A 13,810-nucleotide genomic window follows, 5' to 3' on the forward strand; every position below is an offset into this window, starting at 1 on the left:
CTTCGGGCGCGAACGGGGCCACCAGGGCGTTGCCATCTTTTTGAGGGGAGCTCTCTTCACGCCTGCACCCTCTCCCTGCAGGCACCATGTTGCTTTGGGGCGGAAGTAGCGGAGCCCGGGCTCGGCCCTCTTAAAACGACAGGGACGGCTGTAACCTTCGGCGCCTGGGGACGAAGGGTGAAGCGGCCGAGGCAGGGGTGAGTAGCTGGTGCGGGAGCGTTGCTGCCCCGGGGTCAGGTGCCGAGGCGGGAGGGCCTGGAAACCGGTTACAAGGTTGATTGTGCCAGACTACTCGTTGCGTTTGGTGCTTCTGATATAGCGGAGTGGCTACGCTGAAAGGTTGACCCAGCCGGGAGCTGTTGCGCGTGCTACTCGCCGACCCTCACTCGGACGCTGGGACCCGCCAGGCTGGTCCTCTCTGCACCCCCATCCCCCGCCCCACCCCCACCCCCGCGATCGTACGGTACCGGTACCGGTGGGGAGAGGGAGCCCAAGGCGACTGGGAGAATTCTGGGCAGAGCCGGGGCTGGAACCGGGTGCCGGACTCCAGCTCGACAGCTCTAGGGATCCTAAGTCCTCGGAGTTCCCATATTTATAATAGTAACGGCAAGCACGCCAAAAGAGAATCCATACAATGGAATACTATGCAGCCGCTAAAAAGAAAAATGTTCAATATGCACTAATATGGGACCACTTCCAACATACCGTAGATGGAAAAGGGAAGGGGCGAAAAGAACAGCGCTGATTGGTGCTACCGTTTGTGTGAAAGAACGCGTGTGGGGGCATGGGTGTCTGCCGGTGTGTGCACGAGCCGGCTGGTGAGATGCACGAGTTGTTAACAGTGGTGGCCTCCGACAGGAGAACCAGGGTCGTGGGTGCCCGGACAAGGGGGAAGAATTTACTACCAAGCGAACAGGCTGGTTAAAAATAAAGTGGGATGCTGCAGATAATAACTGGCTCCCGTTTATCTAGCTGACCAGTGCCTGGTTTCAGCACTCCTGCTGGGAGGTCTTGTATTTCCCCATCATTAGAGGAGGAAACAGTCTCAGGGATTTGGGACCTTAGTAATATCTCGTAGCCAGGAAGTGGAAAAGCTGGAATTTGAGCCAGGGAGGATTTTATGCTAATGCCCACCATTCTTTCTCATCGCACTCCCTCCTGAAAAGCTTTTTTGTTATCAACCATGCAACACTCAGCTTGGGACCTGGCACCCAGCAGGCATCCAGCAGCTATTTATTGGCTGTTTATGGACTGAGCAAGTGGAACAGACAGGAGACAACCAGCAGTGCAAAATGAAGAGAGGCACACATTGGAGGCCAGAACCCTTTCCAGCCTTGAGACTCTGGGCCTGGCATGTACTTCCCTGAGCCTCCACGCCCCCTCCTGTAGAACTAACTACAGTCACTGACACTGAGTGCTCCCTCGTGTCCTACTTTGTGCTTTACAGGCAGACTAGCTCCATTTTACAGGTCAGTAGGTGAAGTACAGAGAAGTTAAGAAAGTTGCCCATCACAACATTGTAAATCAACTCTACTTCAATTTAAAAAAAGTTGCCCAAAGGGGGTCCCCACAAGTCTTTACTCCCCCACTTCTGGAGAGGTTGTTGAGCTCCTTGGTCTCTCCCTCAGCCTCCTGGGGTCATCAGCACTAATTCTTTTTTTTTTTTTTTTTTTTTTGCGGTACGCGGGCCTCTCACTGTTGTGGCCTCTCCTGTTGCGGAGCACATACTCCGGACGCGCAGGCTCAGCGGCCATGGCTCACGGGCCCAGCCGCTCCGCAGCATGTGGGATCTTCCCGGACTGGGGCACGAACCCGTGTCCCCTGCATCGGCAGGCAGACTCTCAACCACTGCGCCACCAGGGAAGCCCCAGCACTAATTCTTTGAGACACCTCAGATGGGCTAGTTGAGCTGCCAGAGGCTGTGGAGCTGATGTAGAACAGGACAGACACACAGTTCCTGTCCTTGGAGTCTGCTCAGGGCAACAGACAACCCAGCAGTTAGCACCTGTGATGAGCACTGTGGTGGGTGAGCAGAAGCTTAGGCCTTGGGAGCACAGAGGAGGTAGCACCTAGTCTAGCCCCTAGTCCAGCCTGGGTGGAGTCACAGAGGACTTCTCAAAGGAGGTAACTTTTAATCTGTGACTGAAAGATACATAAGATATCTGGGAGGAGAAATGATGAAGCTGGAGACTGGAGCAGAGACGCCCTCATGCCTGAAGATAACTGACATGATCAGAGACTATGCAGGTTAGAAATGATCAGTTTGGCTTCTGCCTGAATTGCTCTTTCCTCCTAGAGAATGTCTCCTCATGGCAACATCTGTGGCTTCCCACCCTCCAGGCCACACTTAACCTTCTGCATCCCCAAAGGGTAGGACTCCCTAATTTCATAATCCAGATGCAGACAACAAAGGAACACAGGAGAGTTAGCAGTGAGGAAGTCCTTCACACTGGTGCCCCCTCCCCCCATTCATTCGGCCCCCAGAGTGGCAGCCCACACTTGCTGACGTAGAAACTCTGCCCATGTGAACAAAGGTGTGTCAGCACAGGAATGTCCCTCCTGTCTCCCTGGCCATCTGTGCCCACTGGGGTTATCAGGTTGCCTGTGTGCTGTGACATCTAGCTGGGCATGCCCCCCCCCCGCCCCCGCTTCTGTAGCCAGCAGGCCAAAGTCACTCCAGCTGCAGCAAGTGAGGAATCACCGTCGCTCCTACCCTAACAGACCTGGGGCCACATCCCACTCTCAGATGGCACTGCCATCTCCCTGAAATATTTCCCAAACCCTCATCTCACTTCCTCATTCTTGGACAGTGATACAAGCTTTGGATTCACAGCTGGGGTCCTTCTGTGCTTTTCTAAGACTTTCACTTTGGGTAAGTCATTTCTCCACTTTGAGAGTTTTTCCATCTGTAAAACTGATATGACGCTCTCTAATCTTCCTGCCAGGCACTAAATATATATACATATATTGTTTTTTCTTGCATGTGTAAAACTGCCCTAAAGAGTGAGATTCCGATTCTGGATCTGGATCCTGTGCCAGGAGGAAAAAGGAGTGGCTTTGCTACTGTGTATCTAACTTAGGATCCCCACCCGCCAACCCCTCTGGCCCGGAACCTGCAGTCTGGGCTCCGGAAGCCATTTCTCTCTCTTTTGCCAATTCCAAAGCCAAGGGGAACTGTGTCTTAAGTCAGTGTACTTGTTGGGGCTCCCCAGATAGGCTGTCACCTCCCTTGGGGCAGAACCGTTGACTTGACAAGTTTTCACCAAACACTCGTCTTGTAGGGACTCTGTGTTTTTAGATCCAAAGCAAACTTAACAGAAAAATCAGGATTCATTAACTGCAAGAGATTTTGTTGTCCTCTTTGGTTAACTAATTTTTATGGAAAGTCTTTTTTTTTTTTTTTAGTTTTGCTTCTTTTGTTTCTTGCATTCCTTTTTTTTAAAAATAAATTTATTTATTTTATTTATTTATTTTTGGCTGCGTCGGGTCTCCATTGCTGCGCGCGGGCTTTCTCTAGTTGCGGTGAGCGGGAGCTACTCTTCCTTGCGGTGCGCGGGCTTCTCATTGCCGTGGCTTCTTTTGTTGTGGAGCACGGGCTCTAGACGCGTGGGCTTCAGTAGTTGTGGCACACAGGCTCAGTAGTTGTGGCACGCGGGCTTAGTAGTTGTGGCTCTCGGGCACTAGAGCGCAGGCTCAGTAGTTGTGGTGCACAAGCTTAGGTGCTCTGTGGCATGTGGGATCTTCCCTGAACAGGGCTCAAACCCGTGTCCCCTGCATTGGCAGGCAGATTCTTAACCACTGCACCACCAGGAAAGCCCTTATGGAAAGTCTTATAGGTTTAAATGTTACTAGCTTATTGTCATTGACATGTTAAGTAGGCTAGGACCTGTGCTACGTGCTTTCTGGGGGTGATTGCATTATTATTGTCCCCACTGCACAGATGAGGAAGCTAACCCTGGTATGGCACGACTAAGATCCTATAGCTAGTGGAATGGAGCTGGGACCATTTTATCCAAGTCCAAGTTCCAAATCCAAGCTTTCATCTTCTGTGGTTTTTCGTGTAACAGACTGGTCTTGCCTGGGCATGGTACCCCCTCCCAGGCCTCTTCTCCAGAGGTGCCATGGTTTGTATTTTCTCAGTAACTGGAGAGGGAAGGGGCTTCTGACATTTTGAGCCCAGTTGTGCTAAACATCATTCTAGGCACTGTATAGATCTGCCCAGTAAAGAACTGACTCAGCCCAAATACCAAGTGTACCACTATTGAGAAACACTAAAACCAAATATCCTTGGGACTTCCCTGGCCATCCAGTGGTTAAGACTCCACCCTTCCACCGCAGGGGGCGCAGATTCAATCCCTGGTCAGGGAACTAAGATCCTACATGCTGCGCGCGCGGCCAAAAAATTGAAAAAATAAATTTTGTTTGTTTTGTTTGTTTGCGGTACGCGGGCCGTTGCGGAGCACAGGCTCTCAACGCACAGGCTCAGCGCCCATGGCTCAAGGGCATAGCCCCTCCGCGGCATGTGGGATCTTCCCAGAGCAGGGCACGAACCCATGTCCCTTGCATCGGCAGGCGGACTCTGAACCACTGCGCCACCAGGGAAGCCCTAAAAAAAAATTTTTTTAATAAATAAATAAAGAAAACCAAATATCCTTACTGCACAGAATTGGCTTAGGTGATGTGGGGCTAGGCTGCAAAGACAAAATCACCTTGCCTGTCCTTGCAAGCTGCCATGCAGGGTGGAAGCTGGAAAAGACGTGGCTCCTGTCCTCAGGGACTGATGGGCTCCTGTAGGCGTGGCTCCTGTCCCCAGGGATTGATGGGCTCCTGAGCTGATAGAGGCAGCAGCACCCACCTCCTGAAAGAAGGATTGGGGGGGGGGAGTTTAGACTTTGGAAATACACGAACCAGGGTTTGAATCCCGGCTCAGGCTCTCTCAGCTGAGTAAGCTTTGTTCATTCTCCTCTTGAGCAAAATAGGGACAATGACACCTTCCCATAGGCTGCTGTGAAGATGAGAGTTTAGCACAGGGGGGCAGGTGCATAGTAGGTGCTCTGAGTTCAGAGGAAGGCCCAGGCCGACCCAGAAGGCTTCACAGAGGAGGCGGAGAGAGGTGGGGCTCAGCCCTGCCAGGGGGATCAGATTAAAGGGCATGTCAGGCAGGGCACAGCTTGAGCAAAGATGGGCAACCTCTGTTCAAGAGCAAAGGATTCGTATGTCTGGAAGAGGAGAGAACATGGAAGCTGCAGAGTCTGGATTCAGGCCAGCTCCAAAGGCCAGGCTAGGGAGGCTTTGGACTTTATCCAGTCTCAACACAGGCTGTACCCAGCGGGAGGTGTAGCTGACATCAGCCGCCAGAGTATTGGTCGCTGAGGCGTGTTCCAAAGGGTCACCCACCTGCTGTTCACTAGTCGTGGTGCCTTCTGGCTGAGAAGGTGGCCAATAGCTGCCCGGATTGATGGAGGCGTGTGTTAGGCAGGGCACTGACCGCCGGGTGCCAGCCCCTCGCCTGGCAGCAAGGAAACCTGTGACCTCAGATGTCTGGGAGGCTGCACAGGAAGGTGTCCTAAAGGTCACCTGGTGCATCTCTGCTCCCTTCTCCAGGCAGGGTTGGCCTCCCAAGAGCTGCCTGCATTTCAGCACTTCTCAGACTAAATTTTAGTAATAACAATAACAATGATGACATTTGTGGAACACTGACTCCTTGCCCAGCACCAGGCTAAGTGGTTTTCACGTGTTGTCTCATTGACTTCTCACTGCAACCCATGGGGCAGGAACTATCATTATTCTCACTTCAAAAATGATTCTCAGAAAGGGTTAGTAATTCTCCAAAAGTCACACAGCTAGTAAATGACTTCAGTCCACAGTCTGATTCCAGAACTTCACAGCCTCATTAAAAAACCAAAACAAAACAAAAACTACATGGAAGTTTATAACACCCCCCCCAAGCCAATCCCAGGGAGAGCCACTGTTAATAATTCATGCACAAACATATACAGTATATAATCAGGCAGTACTTGCTTTGTATGAGTTTCAGATACCACGGTTTAGTTAAATAACACCAGTCCCTCAATAACACTGTTCAAATTTCAGTTGCCATGTTATGTTAACTGTGAGTAATTGCATTAAGTATGGACTTCGCTGCTAGCTCTTCCATCCACAAATCGCTGTGGAAATGACAGATGCATAATGGCCAGTGACCAGTTACACCACTTCTTTCAAAGCCTGTTGTTGATTGGTCACCATGCGTGTTATTCGGTTCCTACACAGACAGCAAAGCATGTCCTTGTGTTGCCTCCCGTCTCCCTGTGATAAACCCATGTGACATTTTATAAAAATGTATCAGCAAAAGAGGGAATTGGCCAACACACATGAAAGTGCAGCACAGAAATGCAGAGTGATAACACTGAAAGTGCAATTTGAACTGAAGGTAAATGGAGTGATTTAAAAAATAGCTGGCTCTGGGAATGTTGACACCACAGCTATTTGCTATTCCAGAAACTCTAGGTATGCAGCCAGGGAAACTTGGTGAAGGTACACCTATCGACATATGAATGGGAGTGGTTCTGACAAAAAGGATGAAGTTGTCCTGAGGAAGTGATGCCAGCAAAAACATCACATTAAAGGAACTGCCAGATATATTTCATGACATTGAAAGTACAAAGGATAAAATGTTTTAAGTTGATCTAAACTTAGAAAGGAGTATGATGACTCACCAATGCATAGAAAAGATGCTCGTTCTGTATCTCAAGTTACACTACAGGAAGAAGGCAAGCACTGTTCAAACTACTCTTGATAATTTTCCCCAGATTTATTGAGGCATAATTGACAGATAAAACTGTAATATATTTAAAATGTACAATGTGATGATTTGATATATGTATACATTGTGAAATGATTCCCACAATCAAGTTAATTGATACATCCATTACCTCACATAGTTACCCTTTTTTTAGGGAGAAGATCTACTCTCTCAGCAAATTTCAATTATACAATACAGTATTATCTACTATAGTCACCAGTTAGATCCTCAGATTCATTCATCTTATAACTGAAAGTTTGTACCCTTTTATCAACCCCTCCCTATCTTCCCCCATCCCCAAGCACCTGGCAACCATTATTATACACTCTGTTTCTGTATAAGTGATACCATGCAGTATTTGTCTTTTTTCTTTCTGGCTTATTTCATTTAGCATAATGTATTCCAGTTTCATCCATGTCATCACAAATGGCAGGATTTCCTTCTTTTTAAAGACTGAATAATACTCCATTGTATATACATAAATACTACACTTTCTTTATCCATCTAACCATCAACAGACCCTTAGGTTGTTTCCAAATGTTAACTCTCATGAATAATGCTGCAATGAACATGGGAGTATAGGTATCTTTTGAGACAGGGTTTTCGCTTCCTTTGGTTGTATACCCAGAAGTGGGATTGCTGGATTGTCCTTGATACATTTTGATAAAGAAAGAAAACTCTTGAATTCCAATGTTTTTAATTTAAATTACACTAGTAATTTAATAAGTATTAAATTTATTACTAGTTTTACTACTTTTTCATTTGTCTCTACATGTGTAACAGACCATCAAGAGTTTTTAATGCTTCAACAACAACTTTGAAAGGTCACAGAACGATCATAATTTTTCCCATTAATTAAGTTCTCTTTGCATGATTTCAGCTTGCATGGTCATTTTTACAGTCCCACAGTACAGTGGGACGTGAGGACTGTGTATGTGTATGCATGTACCACCACATATGTATCTATCTGTATAATTTTAAAACGCAAATGGAGTATATTGTCTTCAACCTGCCTTTTTTTCCTACCATACGTTTTTAAAATTGAGGTAAAATGCACATAACATACAATTAACCATTTAAAGTGTTCAGGTCAGGGGCATTTAGTGTATTCACAGTGTTGTGCAACCACCCCTTCCCTCTAGTTTCAAAATGTTTTCATTATCTCAGAAAAACACCCATTGAATAATCACTCCACATTTCCCCCTCCCAGGCCCTGGTAACTTCTAATCTGCTTTCTGACTCTATGGATTTGCCTCTTCTGGATATATCCTATAAAAGTAATCACACAATAGGTGACCTTTTGTGCTTGACTTCTTAGGATAATGTTTTCGAGGTTCATCCAAGTTGTATTGTACCATGTATCAATATGTCTGTTGTTCCTTTTTAAGGTTAAATAATATTCCATTGTATGAATATACCTTAATTTACCCATTCTTCTGTTGAAGGACATTTGGGTTGTTTCCACGTTTTGACTATTATGAATAACGCTGGTATTAACATTCATGTACAAGTTTCTCTGTGGACATATGTTTTTATTTTTTTCCGGTATATACCTGGGAGTGGAATTGCTGGGTCATAAGGTAATTCTATGTTTGGACTTCATAAAAATGTAAAACTTTTGTGCATCAAAGGACACTATCAAGAATGTGATCAAGGTCATTGTTTCATTTTGAGTTAATTTTTGTAGATGGAGTGAGATAGAGGTCCAACTTTATTCTTTTGCGAGGGGCTATCCAGTTGTCCTAGCACCATTTGTTTTGTTTTGTTTTTTAAAGATTTTTTTTTGATGTTTACCATTTTTAAATTCTTTATTGAATTTGTTACAATTTGCTTCTGTTTGGTTTTTTGGCCGCGAGGCATGTGGGATCTTAGCTCCCTGACCAGGGATCAAACCCACACCTCCTGTATTGGAATGTGAAGTCTTAACCACTGGACTGCCAGGGAAGTCCCCCTACCACCATTTGTTGCAGAGGTTATGTTTCCCCCATTGAATGGTCTTGGCATCCTTGTCAAAAATCAATTGGCCATAGACGCTTGGGCTTATTTCTGGGCTCTCAATTCTGTTGCATTGGTCTGTATTTCTGTCCTTATGCCAGTACCACACTGTTTTGATTACTGTAGCTTTGTAGTAAGTTTTGAAATCAACACGCATTTTTCATGTAACCTGAATATCTTTTTATGTCAGAATGCTAGGGGTGATCTCATTCCTTTTGATGGCTGCACAATATTCCATTGTATGGATAAATCATAACAAATTGAACCAGCCTCCAACTGATGGACATCAGATTGTCTCCAAGTTTTTCTCTCTTACACACAATGCTGCACAAATCATCCAGGTGGATACCTCTTTATGTATATGTATGAATATTCCTGTAAGATACTTCTAGAAGATGAAGTGTTAAGTCAAAGAGTAATATAAGTCACTATTATTAAGTTGCCCTCCGAAAGTTGTACCAATGACTTTTAGTGCACCATAGTGTTGACTTGGTGGATCTTAATCTTCTTATTCTCTGCCTGAGAGGCAGAAAATAGTGTTTCACTTTAGTTTGCATTTTGTTAATTATGACAAGATTCAGCATCTTTTCAAGTTTATTGGCTATTTTCTTTTTTGTGTGAATTTATATCTTTTGCACACTTTTTTTTTTTCTATTGAGATGTTGGGCTTTTGTTATTGATTTATAAGAATCCTTTGCATATTAAGGCTCACACTATATTAGAATGGTCTGGTTACTTGTTTGTCTCCTTCATTCTGTGTGCACACCTTGAAGGAAAGGAAGGTATCCTATTCACCCTTGTGTGCCTGGCGGCTAGCCTAGGGCATAGCACATAACAGAAGTTCGATAAATATTTGCTGAAGCGATAAAAAGGTATGCACCTAAGTCCCTGAACCAGATGTTGACAGTAAAAAGATGAACAGAGGAGAGTCCTTGTTCTAATGGAGCTCACAGTCTGGTTGGAGAGTAGACATTAATTCTCTCATTCAGCAAAAGTTTATTGAGCAGCTTCCTCTGGGCCATGTGCATAATGTCCTAAGCAGCCTGCTAGGATGAGAAAAATGCCAGGACTGTGACTCAGGTGACCTGGTCCTACTGGAATCTGGGCTGGTGAGTTCCCCTCCCTGGTCATCAGTATCCCCATCCGTAAAATGTGAGCGACTGGACCAAATTCTCTCATTTCCCCTTGAACACCTATCAGTCTGTGCTTCTTTGGCTCTTTCTGGAAGTAGGAGTCAGTGGCCTAAGGGGCCGTCATGTCACTGCTCAGAGCCTCCCCTTGCTCCACAGTGGCAGTGAATACAGGCTTTGAAGTCAGTGTCCTGAGTTCAAATTCCGGCTCTGCTACATGCTAGTTGTGGCCTTGGATGTGTGACTTAGCCTCTTGATGGAACCTTTCTGGTGGAATTAAAAGTGATGGACCCTGTGTGGAGAAAAGGGAACCCTCTTGCACTGTTGGTGGGAATGTAAATTGATACAGCTACTATGGAGAACAGTATGGAGGTTCCTTAAAAAACTAAAAATAGAATTATCATATGACCCAGCAATCCCACTACTGGGCATATACCCAGAGGAAACCATAATTCAAAAAGACACATGCACCCCAGTGTTCATTGCAGCACTATTTACAATAGCCAGGTCATGGAAACAACCTAAATGCCCATCGACAAACGAATGGATATACGAGTGGATATATATAAAAATGGAATACTACTCAGCCATAAAAAGCAGCGAAATTGGGTCATTTGTTGAGACGTGGATGGATCTAGAGACTGTCATATAGAGTGAAGTAAGTTAGAAAGAGAAAAACAAATATCGTATATTAACGCATATATGTGGAACCTAGAAAAATGGTATAGATGAACCGGTTTGCAGGGCAGAAATTGAGACACAGATGTAGAGAACAAACGTATGGACACTAAGCAGGGAAAGCCGCGGGGGGGTGGGGATGGTGGTGTGATGAATTGGGAGATTAGGATTGACATGTATACACTGATGTATAAAATTGATGACTAATGACTAATAAAAATAAATAAAATAAAATTCATAAATAAATAAAGTGATGGACCCTGTGAGGTGCTCGGCCGGCAGCCTGGCACAGAGAAAGTGTGCAGTAAATAAAAGGCCATTGTCCTTACCCTTAGCATAGACTTCAGGGCTACAGAGGAGTTGTCCAGGGAAGACCTGCCTCCTGGAAGATGAGAGATGAGGCACATGGGGAGTTGGAGGTGGGTGTGGCCTGGGAAAGGCTGCCCTTGAATGAGTTGAATGGGTCCCCGGTGAGAGCCCCCAGGTGCTTATGAATGAGTTCCTGTGGAGGTCTCTAGGTCAGCCCAGTCAGTGGGAGAACCCTGGACTGGGAGGCCAGCAGTCCTGCCTCGAGGTGGGCCTGGACCAGCAAGCTCCCCACGGTGGACCTCTTCTATGAAGTGAGGCCACAGCCCCCTCTTGAGGCATGAAAGTTGTCCTGTGGCCTAATGTGTGGATCCTCAGGGCCAGCTACCTGGAAGTCTAGACAGGGCTGGCTTTTCATGCCCCCTGCTGGCAGCTTCAGCCACTTCCCCTCCTGCCTTGACGTCAGGCAGTGTTGCTGGTGAGGGCAGCCCACGTGGCCACCTGTGCCCTTCCTGCCCTCGGTTCAGACCCCCAGTGGCTTCTCGCTCCCCTTCAAGTTCCTGGAAACTGTCCCCACGACGCCCACATGCTCACAAACACAGAGACGTGGACAAGTGCTCAAGGGCAAACACTTTTTTTTTTAATTGATTTTTATTGGAGCATAGTTACTTTACAATGTTGTATTAGTTTCTGCTGTACAGCAAAGTGCATCAGTTATACGTATACATATATCCCCTCTTTTTTAGATTTCCTTCCCATTTAGGTCACCACAGAGCACTGAGTAGAGTTCCCTGTGCTATACAGTAAGTTCTCATTAGTTATCTATTTTATACATAGTAGTGTATATATGTCAGTCCCAATCTCCCAGTTGCTCCCACCCCCCCATCCCTCAAACACTGTTATTTGCACATGACGTCACAACCACACACAGATATACCCATGTTTAAAGTCACATTAAAACTTTCAGGAACCCTATTCATTTTTACTTCATGGACCCCTTTCTCCATTAAAAGATAATAATAAAAGTTATATTTTACAAAAACAAAATTATATTTTACAACTATGTTGGTGTAAATAACAGATATCTTCCAGGCTGGATTCATTATTATACAATTCATTGTTATTATATTCTCTTTATTTCTTATTTTAAAATAAATTAAAATGAAAACATTTTCATAGGCTCCTGAAACTATCACAGGCCCTCAGCACTAAGCCTCCTGAGGAGATCTGACGGAGAAGTCAGCCCCACCAGTGAGCATGTGTGAATTCACACACATCTAGCTCCAAAAAGTGCCCACTCTATTATTAATATCTGTCACTGGGGCTTCCCTGGTGGTCCAATAACCAGGTTAAGAATCCACACTTCCACTGCAGGGGGCACAGGTTCGATCCCTGGTTGGGAAACTAGGATCCTGCAAGCTGTGTGGTGTGGCCAAAACAAACATAGAAAAACCTGTCATTTACGGTCACCCTTTATGTGCCAGGCACTAAGTGAAGTGCTTTCCATGAATTATCTCTTTTTTAAAATATTTATTTATTTTATTTTTATTTATTTGGCTGCGCCAGACCTTCACTGCGGCACGTGGGATTTCGTTGTGGCGTGCGGGATCTTTTAGTTGTGGCATGTGGGATCTTCAGTTGCGGCATGCGAGATCTAGTTCCCTAACCAGGGATCGAACCTGGGTCCCCTGCATTGGGAGCATGGAGTCTTAACTGCTGGACCACCAGAGAAGTCCCTCCATGAATTATCTTATTTTTATTTTTTTTATAGACAGGGAAACTGACATTCAGAGAGGAGAAGTGATTTGCCCTGGGTCACACAGCCAAGGTCTGCGTGACCCCAAAGGCTGTGTTCTAGTCCTCTCCTCAGGGGTCTGCTTGGTGCCTGATCCCAGGGGAGCACCAAATGTTTGGCAGGACAAATCTGCCCCACAGGGGGTGCAGTGTAACGCTCACTCCCGTGCCCACAGACTCACCCGGACACACACACCGCCCCCTGCCCTGGCAGTGCTCTGCAGTGAAAGCCCCAACCTGGTTTCCAGCCCCAGCCCCGAGGCAGCGAGACTGGTTAAGCGTATCCTCATCCAGCACAGGCTCTCCTCGCCCTCCATGGAGCCAGGTGTCCCAGGCCACCTCCAGCCCCAAGGTACCACCTCCAGCCCCAAGGTACCACCTTTCCTGAGAGCTGGCAGTGAGGGTGAAGGGCTGAGATTGGGGCAGAGGAGAGGAAAGGGCCACAAGCTGGGATCTTTTCCCATGTGAGTTTCTGCCACTTACTGGGTATCCAGGGATGCAGACCCTCCCCCGACCTTCAGGAGCTCCATTTGAGTGTTTGTTATTATTTTTTCATTATTATGAATTTCCTTGCTTATTAATGGAGGTAAGAATAGCACCTGCTTTCCAGGACTGTTGAAAAGGTCCAATGACATAAGTACAGTCTTTATTGCAGTGCCTGGTGCCAAGTGAGCAAATTAGAGCTGGTTGTGTTAATATTATTCCTACCTCTGTAATCTGGTGAGATGATGAAAGCATGATTTGGGGCAGAGGAGGTGTAGCCACCTTAGGAGAAAGGACAGAAATCATAGACATGGAGTGATGTGGGCGACCGTGTCAGAGAGAGGATCAGCCTACCAGGCACCCACAGATTTTGAACCAAGTGGTCAGAAGATGGTCAAGGGGGGTCCCATAGGATTAAGCCCATCTGGAGGAGTCAGCAGGACATCAGGCACAGGACGGGAGCAGCAGCCCTACATTTGGCCGATCTGAGGGGACCACCCATCCCCGTTTGCTCAGGATGGTCCTGGTTTTAGCACTGAAAGTTCTGCATCCCGAGAAACCCCTCAATCCCAGGCAAGCAGGATGGTTGGTCCCCCTAGAACACGCAGTGGTCACAAGGTGC

General features: G+C 46.4%; 1 protein-coding gene across 4 annotated transcripts in view; it reads left to right on the top strand.

Moving 5' to 3' along the window:
- The first annotated feature begins 4 nt into the window (after nucleotides 1–4).
- Nucleotides 5–13,810, top strand: part of KYAT1 (kynurenine aminotransferase 1) — a 33,366-nt gene continuing 19,560 nt past the window's right edge. The window contains exon 1 of one of the 4 annotated variants that reach the window (XM_032635416.1): nucleotides 5–197. The gene's annotated coding sequence lies outside the window, so the exon portion shown is untranslated. The remainder of the gene's footprint in view (nucleotides 198–13,810) is intronic. The other 3 variants (XM_032635414.1, XM_032635415.1, XM_032635418.1) reach the window with 3 other exon arrangements.

The sequence above is a fragment of the Phocoena sinus genome, chromosome 6 (genome assembly GCF_008692025.1).
Source record: "Phocoena sinus isolate mPhoSin1 chromosome 6, mPhoSin1.pri, whole genome shotgun sequence".
NCBI lineage: Eukaryota > Metazoa > Chordata > Mammalia > Artiodactyla > Phocoenidae > Phocoena > Phocoena sinus.